Below are 12,010 nucleotides of genomic sequence, written 5' to 3' on the forward strand. Positions count from 1 at the left end.
AAACATTCAGCACACAATCCCCCCTCCCCCCAGTGAACACCCAGCACACAATCCCCCTCCCCCCAGTGAACACCCAACAATCCCCCCTCCCCCAGTGTATAACCCCCAACTGTGCAGTTGCCTCATCAGGCCAACAACAATGATGCCATGCACCACTAGGATGGGCGTGGGCGCTTCCCTCTCCCAGGCCCCTCCGGTGTGCGTGCCCTCAGGTGCCGCATGGACCGGTGCCTCGGAGATGGCTATAGTGAACCCTCTGTGGGTGTGGTGGAAGTAGAGGGTACAGAAGCGCTGGCCATCATGTGCTGACGCATGAGGTTATTGGCCTCGTGTTGCTGTTCTGCAAGTGCTGACACTGCCTCTGTAAACTCGCAGACTCGTTGCCCAAAGCCTGTCAGGGCAGCGGTGCATTGTTGTATGACTTGCCATGTACGCGCATTGTCCCGCGCCACGTATTTGCACCCATGCCTAATGGAATGACTGACAGCCTTTATGTGCCTGCTCTGCACCTTTGCCATGGCTTCAACCCGGGCCTGTTTGGCCTCGATGATGTCCAGTCGGCCCATGACTGCTGCCCAAGTGACAAAGGGCTCCCCTGGTGCGTCACTTGGTGGACCACGAATTGGGTGCTGTCAGGGTGGGAGGCTGCATGGCGAGAAGCCACCAGCCTGGACTGGGCTGCCTGGCTCAGATTGCTGGTCCTCTGGCCTCCCATAGGACAGTGTGTCCACATCTGGCTGCGGTGTGCTGCAGCGACGCACAGGCACATGGCGAGTCCCTGCCTGCTGTCTGCCTGGGCTTGGGCTTCCCTGGGCTGTTGACACCCCTCCCCGATCACTACTACTGTGGCTGCTGCTGCTGTCTGGTGGGGCTGCGTTGGGGTGAGGTGGGTGTTCCCCTGGGTTGTCTCCCTTGGGTGCGGTGTCTTTGTGGGGTTCTGGAGGAGGCACGGTGCTATGGGCGCGTTGTCGGTGTGGCCTCATCCCCATCATCACCGGGCTGTTGGGATCGACGTGTGCCTGTGGGGTGCATAGGGGGTGGTTTGAGTACAATGCTACATACATTTGTATGATGCAGGTCATGCCAACAAGTGTGATTGAAAACAGTACCAATGACGCACTCAACTTGCATTCTGTTCAGTCACCATGTGGTGCTTGTTGTGGATGTGCATGGAGGTACACTGCATGGGAACGAGTGGTTGGGGTGGACTGCGCTCAGGCTTTTGTGGTTGTGTTGATGCACAGTACCACTCTACGTAGCTGTCCTATGGCTATGGGAGTCTATCCCCTGCCCCTGTCATTCATGCACTGCACGTACGGGATCGTTTAGGCAGCACTACCGTTCTAGGGATGTGGGCCTCACTTACGGGTGTATGAAGTGCCTCAGACACATGTCTTCACTCTCATTCAGATGCATGTATTTGGGAATGGGACTCATCTGCCATTGGGTCGATGCCAGTCCCTGCCTCCGCTCCACCAATGCCCTCGATGGTTCCGACGTCGATCAGGCCCGTCAATTTCTCCTCCCATGGTGTGAGGTCAGGTCGGGTGGGGGTGGTGGTGGCCCTCCTCCTGTGGCCCTGCTTGCACTCCTGTGCTGGGACAGGATGCCTCACACTCGCACGCGCAGGTCATTCAGCCGCTTGCGCCAGTCCTCCCCATCCCGGGGCATGCACCCCACGGCACTGACCCTTTGGGCGACGGATCGCCATATTTGGCCTCTACGATGGGGACTGGTTTTCCGCTGCTGCAGCTCATTATGGTATGTCAGTGCCTCCTCCACAAGTACCTCAAGCTCCTGGTCACTGAACTTGGGTTTCCTGACCCTGTCCAGCGCAGACTTGCCCCTAGTGCGCTCTTGACTCATTTTCCAGCCTTGGATTGCGTGGATGGCTTCCAGTAGCTGTGATATCCGACGGATTGTGATTTCCAAGATGGCCGCCGCTTTATTTCCCGTTCCGGCAGTGACGCGTTTCCCGCGCGCTATGAGCGCGACGTGGCGGTAGCGCACGGTGCGCTGGATTTAAGGGTTCGCGCTAATCGCACTAATGCCAGGGGCCGGGGCGCATGCACGATGACTCATGATCTGGCGGATTATCCGCCGGGTGCCTTGGCGTTAGCGCTATTTAGGTCCGGCGGATAATCCGCCACATTTACCGCCCAAGTCGTGATGAGGCCCTTTGTCTAAAGTCCAAGAAACTTTTTTCACAATAAGGAGACCAATTAAGTACTCAGAACCAAGTCGATGTAAAGAGATTTGTGATTCATTGAACATTCAAACTGACCAATTTGTACAATTTCTGAATTCTTTGTCATGTTTGTTCAGTGAAATATATTTATGCATCATTTGTTTTCAAACCCCCTTTTTTCTTTAGTGTTTTACAATTTACAACAATAAAATTTCACAAATATTTGAAAAATACAAGTCAGTCTATATCATTCATGCATCAGAAAAGCGCAACCTTGGGACATCTAGTTTCAGTCTATGTTCGAGCACAGGTCAGCCTCTGTGGCAACCCTTAGTTGCAGCATCTCTGATCACCAAAATCAGAGCCCTTATTTATTTTATTTTTTCAACCGCGGGGCGCCAGCACTGTTCCAAAAAGGCTGATATCTCTTTTTTTCACCATAACCATTAAGGGCTGCAAAACCAAACTCTGGCCCCCCCACGGCATGCAGGCCGAGGCCACCATGGACATCGAGGGAGTCTCCAGCGATGGCAGCATCGGCATCTACAGTGACACTGAGAGTGATCGGGTTCCATTGGAAACCCGCGTGCAAACCAGACTCTAACAGGCAGGCCAGCAGTTCCGCTACAGGGACGACACCTGGTGGTAGTTGCATGACCAAGAGTCACCACACAAAGCACACCTCCCACGGCCAAAAGTCGACTACGCCACCGACCGAAAGGCCACTCATGGCGTCGAGGAGGAGGTCCGATATTTCCCTGTCCTATGGGCCCTCGCGGTAACGATCGCCACACGACAGGCTCCTGAAACAGATGGTAAAGTCAGTTTGCAACACCATGTCTAAAACCTCAAAATCATCGGCCGCCGATGACCGGGTGTCGAAAGACACGTCGATGGCCACCAAGAAAGGCACACAGAGCTTGAAAATGAGCGTGCTAATCAAAAAACATGTACCCGATTCCTTGTTAAAGGATCATACATCCAAGACCCTAAGTCTTCGATACCACACAGGGAAAAAACAGAAAACTACAGAAAGTAGGATTTTCATTTCAACAGAGGGCACTCTGTCAGGGGCTATGCACCATAAACAAACCGACCCCAGAGCCAACACCTGCTAACACTACTCCTACGCCTGGCCCCTCTGCTCTGCCAAGCTCCTCTCAAGGGATAACAGAGCAATTTGATAAGGTTATGAGGAGGATATCCTGTTTTATTAATTTCTTTGACCACCCCGAGGTCCTGCAAAACCATCACAGAACACCACAGACTACTCTGAGCGGGGCAGCAGCCACCCATCCCACTGCCAAAAAAGCCGGCCTAGACTCCACGCAGGTAGACTCCACAGAGGCTTCCACCTCACATCAGGGCATAGGGCAGGGTGCTTACTATTATAGCACGCACGACCCCCATGCTTCCACCTCACATCAGGGCCTAGGGCAGGGTGCTTACTATTATAGCATGCACGACCCCCATAGACTCCACAGAGGCGTCCACCTCCCATCAGGGCCTAGGGCAGGGGACTTACTATTATAGCGCACAAGACCCCCACAGACTCCACAGAGGCTTCCACCTCCCATCAGGGACTAGGGCAGGGTACTTACTATTATAGCGCACACGACCCCCACAGACTCCACAGAGGCTTCCACCTCACATTAGGGCCTAGGGCAGGGGATTTACTATTGTAGCACACGACCCCCATAGACTCCACAGAGGCTTCCACCTCCCATCAGGGCCTTAGGCAGGGGATTTACCATCATAGCGCACACGACCCCCGTAGACTCCACAGAGGCTTCCACCTCCCATCAGGGCCTAGGGCAGGGGACTTACCATCATAGCGCACACGACCCCCGTAGACTCCACAGAGGCTTCCGCCTCCCATCAGGGCCTAGGGCAGGGGACTTACCATCATAGCGCACACGACCCCCGTAGACTCCACAGAGGCTTCCGCCTCCCATCAGGGCCTAGGGCAGGGGACTTACCATCATAGCGCACACGACCCCCGTAGTCTCCACAGAGGCTTCCGCCTCCCATCAGGGCCTAGGGCAGGGGGCTTACCATCATAGCGCACACGACCCCCGTAGACTCCACAGAGGCTTCCACTTCCCATCAGGGCCTAGGGCAGGGCGCTTACCATTATAGCACACACGACCCCCGTAGACTCCACAGAGGCTTCCACCTTCCATCAGGGCCTAGGGCAGGGGACTTACCATTATAGCACACACGACCCCCGTAGACTCCACAGGACTTACTATTATAGCACACACGACCCCCGTAGACTCCACAGAGGCTTCCACCTCCCATCAGGGCCTAGGGCAGGGTGCTTACCATTATAGATAGCGGTGACGACCACCTCCCATCAGGGCCTAGGGCAGGGAGCTTACCATTATAGCGCACACGACCCCCACAGACTCCACAGAGGCTTCCACCTCCCATCAGGGCCTAGGGCAGGGAGCTTACCATTGTAGCGCAGACAACCCCCACAGACTCCACAGAGGCTTCCACCTCCCATCAGGGCCTAGGGCAGGGTGCTTACCATTGTAGCGCAGACGACCCCCACAGACTCCACAGAGGCTTTCACCTCCCATCAGGGCCTAGGGCAGGGTGCTTACCATTATAGCGCACATGACCCCCAGAGACTCCACAGAGGCTTCCACCTCCCATCAGGGCCTAGGGCAGGGGACTTACTATTATAGCGCACACGACCCCCACAGACTCCACAGAGGCTTCCACCTCCCATCAGGGCCTAGGGCAGGGTACTTACTATTATAGCGCACAAGACCCCCACAGACTCCACAGAGGCTTCCACCTCCCATCAGGGCCTAGGGCAGGGTACTTACTATAATAGCGCGCACGACCCCCACAGACTCCACAGAGGCTTCCACCTCACATTAGGGCCTAGGGCAGGGGATTTACTATTGTAGCACACGACCCCCATAGACTCCACAGAGGCTTCCACCTCCCATCAGGGCCTTAGGCAGGGGATTTACCATCATAGCGCACACGACCCCCGTAGACTCCACAGAGGCTTCCACCTCCCATCAGGGCCTAGGGCAGGGGACTTACCATCATAGCGCACACGACCCCCGTAGACTCCACAGAGGCTTCCGCCTCCCATCAGGGCCTAGGGCAGGGGACTTACCATCATAGCGCACACGACCCCCGTAGACTCCACAGAGGCTTCCGCCTCCCATCAGGGCCTAGGGCAGGGGACTTACCATCATAGCGCACACGACCCCCGTAGTCTCCACAGAGGCTTCCGCCTCCCATCAGGGCCTAGGGCAGGGGGCTTACCATCATAGCGCACACGACCCCCGTAGACTCCACAGAGGCTTCCACTTCCCATCAGGGCCTAGGGCAGGGCGCTTACCATTATAGCACACACGACCCCCGTAGACTCCACAGAGGCTTCCACCTTCCATCAGGGCCTAGGGCAGGGGACTTACCATTATAGCACACACGACCCCCGTAGACTCCACAGGACTTACTATTATAGCACACACGACCCCCGTAGACTCCACAGAGGCTTCCACCTCCCATCAGGGCCTAGGGCAGGGTGCTTACCATTATAGATAGCGGTGACGACCCCCACAGACTCCACAGAGGCTTCCACCTCCCATCAGGGCCTAGGGCAGGGAGCTTACCATTATAGCGCACACGACCCCCACAGACTCCACAGAGGCTTCCACCTCCCATCAGGGCCTAGGGCAGGGAGCTTACCATTGTAGCGCAGACAACCCCCACAGACTCCACAGAGGCTTCCACCTCCCATCAGGGCCTAGGGCAGGGTGCTTACCATTGTAGCGCAGATGACCCCCACAGACTCCACAGAGGCTTTCACCTCCCATCAGGGCCTAGGGCAGGGTGCTTACCATTATAGCGCACATGACCCCCAGAGACTCCACAGAGGCTTCCACCTCCCATCAGGGCCTAGGGCAGGGGACTTACTATTATAGCGCACACGACCCCCACAGACTCCACAGAGGCTTCCACCTCCCATCAGGGCCTAGGGCAGGGTACTTACTATTATAGCGCACAAGACCCCCACAGACTCCACAGAGGCTTCCACCTCCCATCAGGGCCTAGGGCAGGGTACTTACTATAATAGCGCGCACGACCCCCACAGACTCCACAGAGGCTTCCACCTCACATTAGGGCCTAGGGCAGGGGATTTACTATTGTAGCACACGACCCCCATAGACTCCACAGAGGCTTCCACCTCCCATCAGGGCCTTGGGCAGGGGACTTACCATCATAGCGCACACGACCCCCGTAGACTCCACAGAGGCTTCCACCTCCCATCAGGGCCTAGGGCAGGGGACTTACCATCATAGCGCACACGACCCCCGTAGTCTCCACAGAGGCTTCCACCTCCCATCAGGGCCTAGGGCAGGGGGCTTACCATTATAGCGCACACGACCCCCGTAGACTCCACAGAGGCTTCCACCTCCCATCAGGGCCTAGGGCAGGGTACTTACCATTATAGCGCACACGACCCCCGTAGACTCCACAGAGGCTTCCACTTCCCATCAGGGCCTAGGGCAGGGCGCTTACTATTATAGCACACACAACCCCTGTAGACTCCACAGAGGCTTCCACCTCCCATCAGGGCCTAGGGCAGGGGACTTACTATTATAGCACACACAACCCCCGTAGACTCCACAGGACTTACTGTTATAGCACACACGACCCCCATAGACTCCACAGAGGCTTCCACCTCCCATCAGGGCCTAGGGAAGGGTGCTTACCATTATAGCGCAGACGACCCCCACAGACTCCACAGAGGCTTCCACCTCCCATCAGGGCCTAGGGCAGGGAGCTTACCATTATAGCGCACACGACCCCCACAGACTCCACAGAGGCTTCCACCTCCCATCAGGGCCTAGGGCAGGGAGCTTACCATTATAGCGCACACGACCCCCACAGACTCCACAGAGGCTTCCACCTCCCATTAGGGCCTAGGGCAGGGTGCTTACCATTATAGCGCACACAACCCCCACAGACTCCACAGAGGCTTCCACCTCCCATCAGGGCCTAGGGCAGGGTGCTTACCATTATAGCGCAGACGACCCCCACAGACTCCACAGAGGCTTCCACCTCCCATCAGGGCCTAGGGCAGGGAGCTTACCATTATAGCGCACACGACCCCCACAGACTCCACAGAGGCTTCCACCTCACATCAGGGCCCGCCTCCCATCAGGGCCTAGGGCAGGGAGCTTACCATTATAGCGCACACGACCCCCACAGACTCCACAGAGGCTTCCACCTCCCATCAGGGCCTAGGGCAGGGGACTTACTATTATAGCGCACACGACCCCCACAGACTCCACAGAGGCTTCCACCTCCCATCAGGGCCTAGGGCAGGGGACGTACTATTATAGCGCACACGACCCCCACAGACTCCACAGAGGCTTCCACCTCCCATCAGGGCCTAGGGCAGGGGACTTACTATTATAGCGCACACGACCCCCACAGACTCCACAGAGGCTTCCAACTCCCATCAGGGCCTAGGGCAGGGGATTTACTATTACAGCGCACACGACCCCCACAGACTCCACAGAGGCTTCCACCTCCCATCAGGGCCTAGGGCAGGGGACTTACTATTACAGCGCACACGACCCCCACAGACTCCACAGAGGCTTCCACCTCCCATCAGGGCCTAGGGCAGGGGACTTACTATTATAGCGCACACGGCCCCCACAGACTCCACAGAGGCTTCCACCTCCCATCAGGGCCTAGGGCAGGGGACTTACTATTATAGCGCACACGGCCCCCACAGACTCCACAGAGGCTTCCACCTCCCACCAGGGCCTAGGGCAGGGGACTTACTATTATAGCGCACACGACCCCCACAGACTCCACAGAGGCTTCCACCTCCCATCAGGGCCTTGGGCAGGGTGCTTACCATTGTAACGCACACGACCCCCACAGACTCCACAGAGGCTTCCACCTCCCATCAGGGCCTAGGGCAGGGTGCTTACCATTGTAGCGCACACGACCCCCACAGACTCCACAGAGGCTTCCACCTCCCATCAGGGCCTAGGGCAGGGTGCTTACCATTGTAGCGCACACGACCCCCACAGACTCCACAGAGGCTTCCACCTCCCATCAGGGCCTAGGGCAGGGTGCTTACCATTGTAGAGCACACGACCCCCACAGTCTCCACAGAGGCTTCCACCTCCCATCAGGGCCTAGGGCAGGGTGCTTACCATTGTAGCGCACACGACCCCCAAAGACTCCACAGAGGCTTCCACCTCCCATCAGGGCCTAGGGCAGGGTGCTTACCATTGTAGCGCACACGACCACCACAGACTCCACAGAGGGTTCCACCTCCCATCAGGGCCTAGGGCAGGGTGCTTACCATTGTAACGCACACGACCCCAACAGACTCCACAGAGGGTTCCACCTCCCATCAGGGCCTAGGGCAGGGTGCTTACCATTGTAGCGCACACGACCCCCACAGACTCCACAGAGGGTTCCACCTCCCATCAGGGCCTAGGGCAGGGTGCTTACCATTGTAGCGCACACGACCCCCACAGACTCCACAGAGGCTTCCACCTCCCATCAGGGCCTAGGGCAGGGTGCTTACCATTGTAGCGCACACGACCCCCACAGACTCCACAGAGGCTTCCACCTCCCATCAGGGCCTAGGGCAGGGTGCTTACCATTGTAGCGCAGACGACCCCCACAGACTCCACAGAGGCTTCCACCTCCCATCAGGGCCTAGGGCAGGGAGCTTACCATTGTAGCGCAGACGACCCCCACAGACTCCACAGAGGCTTCCACCTCCCATCAGGGCCTAGGGCAGGGTGCTTATCATTGTAGCGCAAACGACCCCCACAGACTCCACAGAGGCTTCCACCTCCCATCAGGGCCTAGGGCAGGGTGCTTACCATTATAGCGCACATGACCCCCAGAGACTCCACAGAGGCTTCCACCTCCCATCAGGGCCTAGGGCAGGGGACTTACTATTATAGCGCACACGACCCCCACAGACTCCACAGAGGCTTCCACCTCCCATCAGGGCCTAGGGCAGGGGACTTACTATTATAGCGCACACGACCCCCACAGACTCCACAGAGGCTTCCACCTCCCATCAGGGCCTAGGGCAGGGGACTTACTATTATAGCGCACACGGCCCCCACAGACTCCACAGAGGCTTCCACCTCCCAATAGGGCCTAGGGCAGGGGACTTACTATTATAGCGCACACGACCCCCACAGACTCCACAGAGGCTTCCACCTCCCACCAGGGCCTAGGGCAGGGGACATACTATCATAGCGCACACGACCCCACAGACTCCACAGAGGCTTCCACCTCCCATCAGGGCCTAGGGCAGGGGACTTACTATTATAGCGCACACGGCCCCCACAGACTCCACAGAGGCTTCCACCTCCCAATAGGGCCTAGGGCAGGGGACTTACTATTATAGCGCACACGACCCCCACAGACTCCACAGAGGCTTCCACCTCCCACCAGGGCCTAGGGCAGGGGACTTACTATCATAGCGCACACGACCCCCACAGACTCCACAGAGGCTTCCACCTCCCACCAGGGCCTAGTGCAGGGGACTTACTATCATAGCGCACACGACCCCCACAGACTCCACAGAGGCTTCCACCTCCCACCAGGGCCTAGGGCAGGGGACTTACTATCATAGCGCACACGACCCCCACAGACTCCACAGAGGCTTCCACCTCCCACCAGGGCCTAGGGCAGGGGACATACTATCATAGCGCACACGACCCCATAGACTCCACTGAGGCTTCCACCTCCCATCAGGGCCTAGGGCAGGGGACTTACTATCATAGCGCACACGACCCCCATAGACTCCACAGAGGCTTCCACCTCCCATCAGGGCCTAGGGCAGGGTACTTACTTCTTACAGCGCACACGACCCCCACAGACTCCACAGAGGCTTCCACCTCCCATCAGGGCCTATGGCAGGGTACTTACTTCTTACAGCGCACACGACCCCCACAGACTCCACAGAGGCTTCCACCTCCCATCAGGGCCTAGGGCAGGGGACTTACTATTATAGCGCACACGACCCCCACAGACTCCACAGAGGCTTCCAACTCCCATCAGGGCCTAGGGCAGGGGATTTACTATTACAGCGCACACGACCCCCACAGACTCCACAGAGGCTTCCACCTCCCATCAGGGCCTAGGGCAGGGGACTTACTATTACAGCGCACACGACCCCCACAGACTCCACAGAGGCTTCCACCTCCCATCAGGGCCTAGGGCAGGGGACTTACTATTATAGCGCACACGGCCCCCACAGACTCCACAGAGGCTTCCACCTCCCATCAGGGCCTAGGGCAGGGGACTTACTATTATAGCGCACACGGCCCCCACAGACTCCACAGAGGCTTCCACCTCCCACCAGGGCCTAGGGCAGGGGACTTACTATTATAGCGCACACGACCCCCACAGACTCCACAGAGGCTTCCACCTCCCATCAGGGCCTTGGGCAGGGTGCTTACCATTGTAACGCACACGACCCCCACAGACTCCACAGAGGCTTCCACCTCCCATCAGGGCCTAGGGCAGGGTGCTTACCATTGTAGCGCACACGACCCCCACAGACTCCACAGAGGCTTCCACCTCCCATCAGGGCCTAGGGCAGGGTGCTTACCATTGTAGCGCACACGACCCCCACAGACTCCACAGAGGCTTCCACCTCCCATCAGGGCCTAGGGCAGGGTGCTTACCATTGTAGAGCACACGACCCCCACAGTCTCCACAGAGGCTTCCACCTCCCATCAGGGCCTAGGGCAGGGTGCTTACCATTGTAGCGCACACGACCCCCAAAGACTCCACAGAGGCTTCCACCTCCCATCAGGGCCTAGGGCAGGGTGCTTACCATTGTAGCGCACACGACCACCACAGACTCCACAGAGGGTTCCACCTCCCATCAGGGCCTAGGGCAGGGTGCTTACCATTGTAACGCACACGACCCCAACAGACTCCACAGAGGGTTCCACCTCCCATCAGGGCCTAGGGCAGGGTGCTTACCATTGTAGCGCACACGACCCCCACAGACTCCACAGAGGGTTCCACCTCCCATCAGGGCCTAGGGCAGGGTGCTTACCATTGTAGTGCACACGACCCCCACAGACTCCACAGAGGCTTCCACCTCCCATCAGGGCCTAGGGCAGGGTGCTTACCATTGTAGCGCAGACGACCCCCACAGACTCCACAGAGGCTTCCACCTCCCATCAGGGCCTAGGGCAGGGAGCTTACCATTGTAGCGCAGACGACCCCCACAGACTCCACAGAGGCTTCCACCTCCCATCAGGGCCTAGGGCAGGGTGCTTATCATTGTAGCGCAAACGACCCCCACAGACTCCACAGAGGCTTCCACCTCCCATCAGGGCCTAGGGCAGGGTGCTTACCATTATAGCGCACATGACCCCCAGAGACTCCACAGAGGCTTCCACCTCCCATCAGGGCCTAGGGCAGGGGACTTACTATTATAGCGCACACGACCCCCACAGACTCCACAGAGGCTTCCACCTCCCATCAGGGCCTAGGGCAGGGGACTTACTATTATAGCGCACACGACCCCCACAGACTCCACAGAGGCTTCCACCTCCCATCAGGGCCTAGGGCAGGGGACTTACTATTATAGCGCACACGGCCCCCACAGACTCCACAGAGGCTTCCACCTCCCAATAGGGCCTAGGGCAGGGGACTTACTATTATAGCGCACACGACCCCCACAGACTCCACAGAGGCTTCCACCTCCCACCAGGGCCTAGGGCAGGGGACATACTATCATAGCGCACACGACCCCACAGACTCCACAGAGGCTTCCAC

This window comes from Ambystoma mexicanum, chromosome 14, assembly GCF_040938575.1.
Source record: "Ambystoma mexicanum isolate Mex_15411 chromosome 14, UKY_AmexF1_1, whole genome shotgun sequence".
NCBI lineage: Eukaryota > Metazoa > Chordata > Amphibia > Caudata > Ambystomatidae > Ambystoma > Ambystoma mexicanum.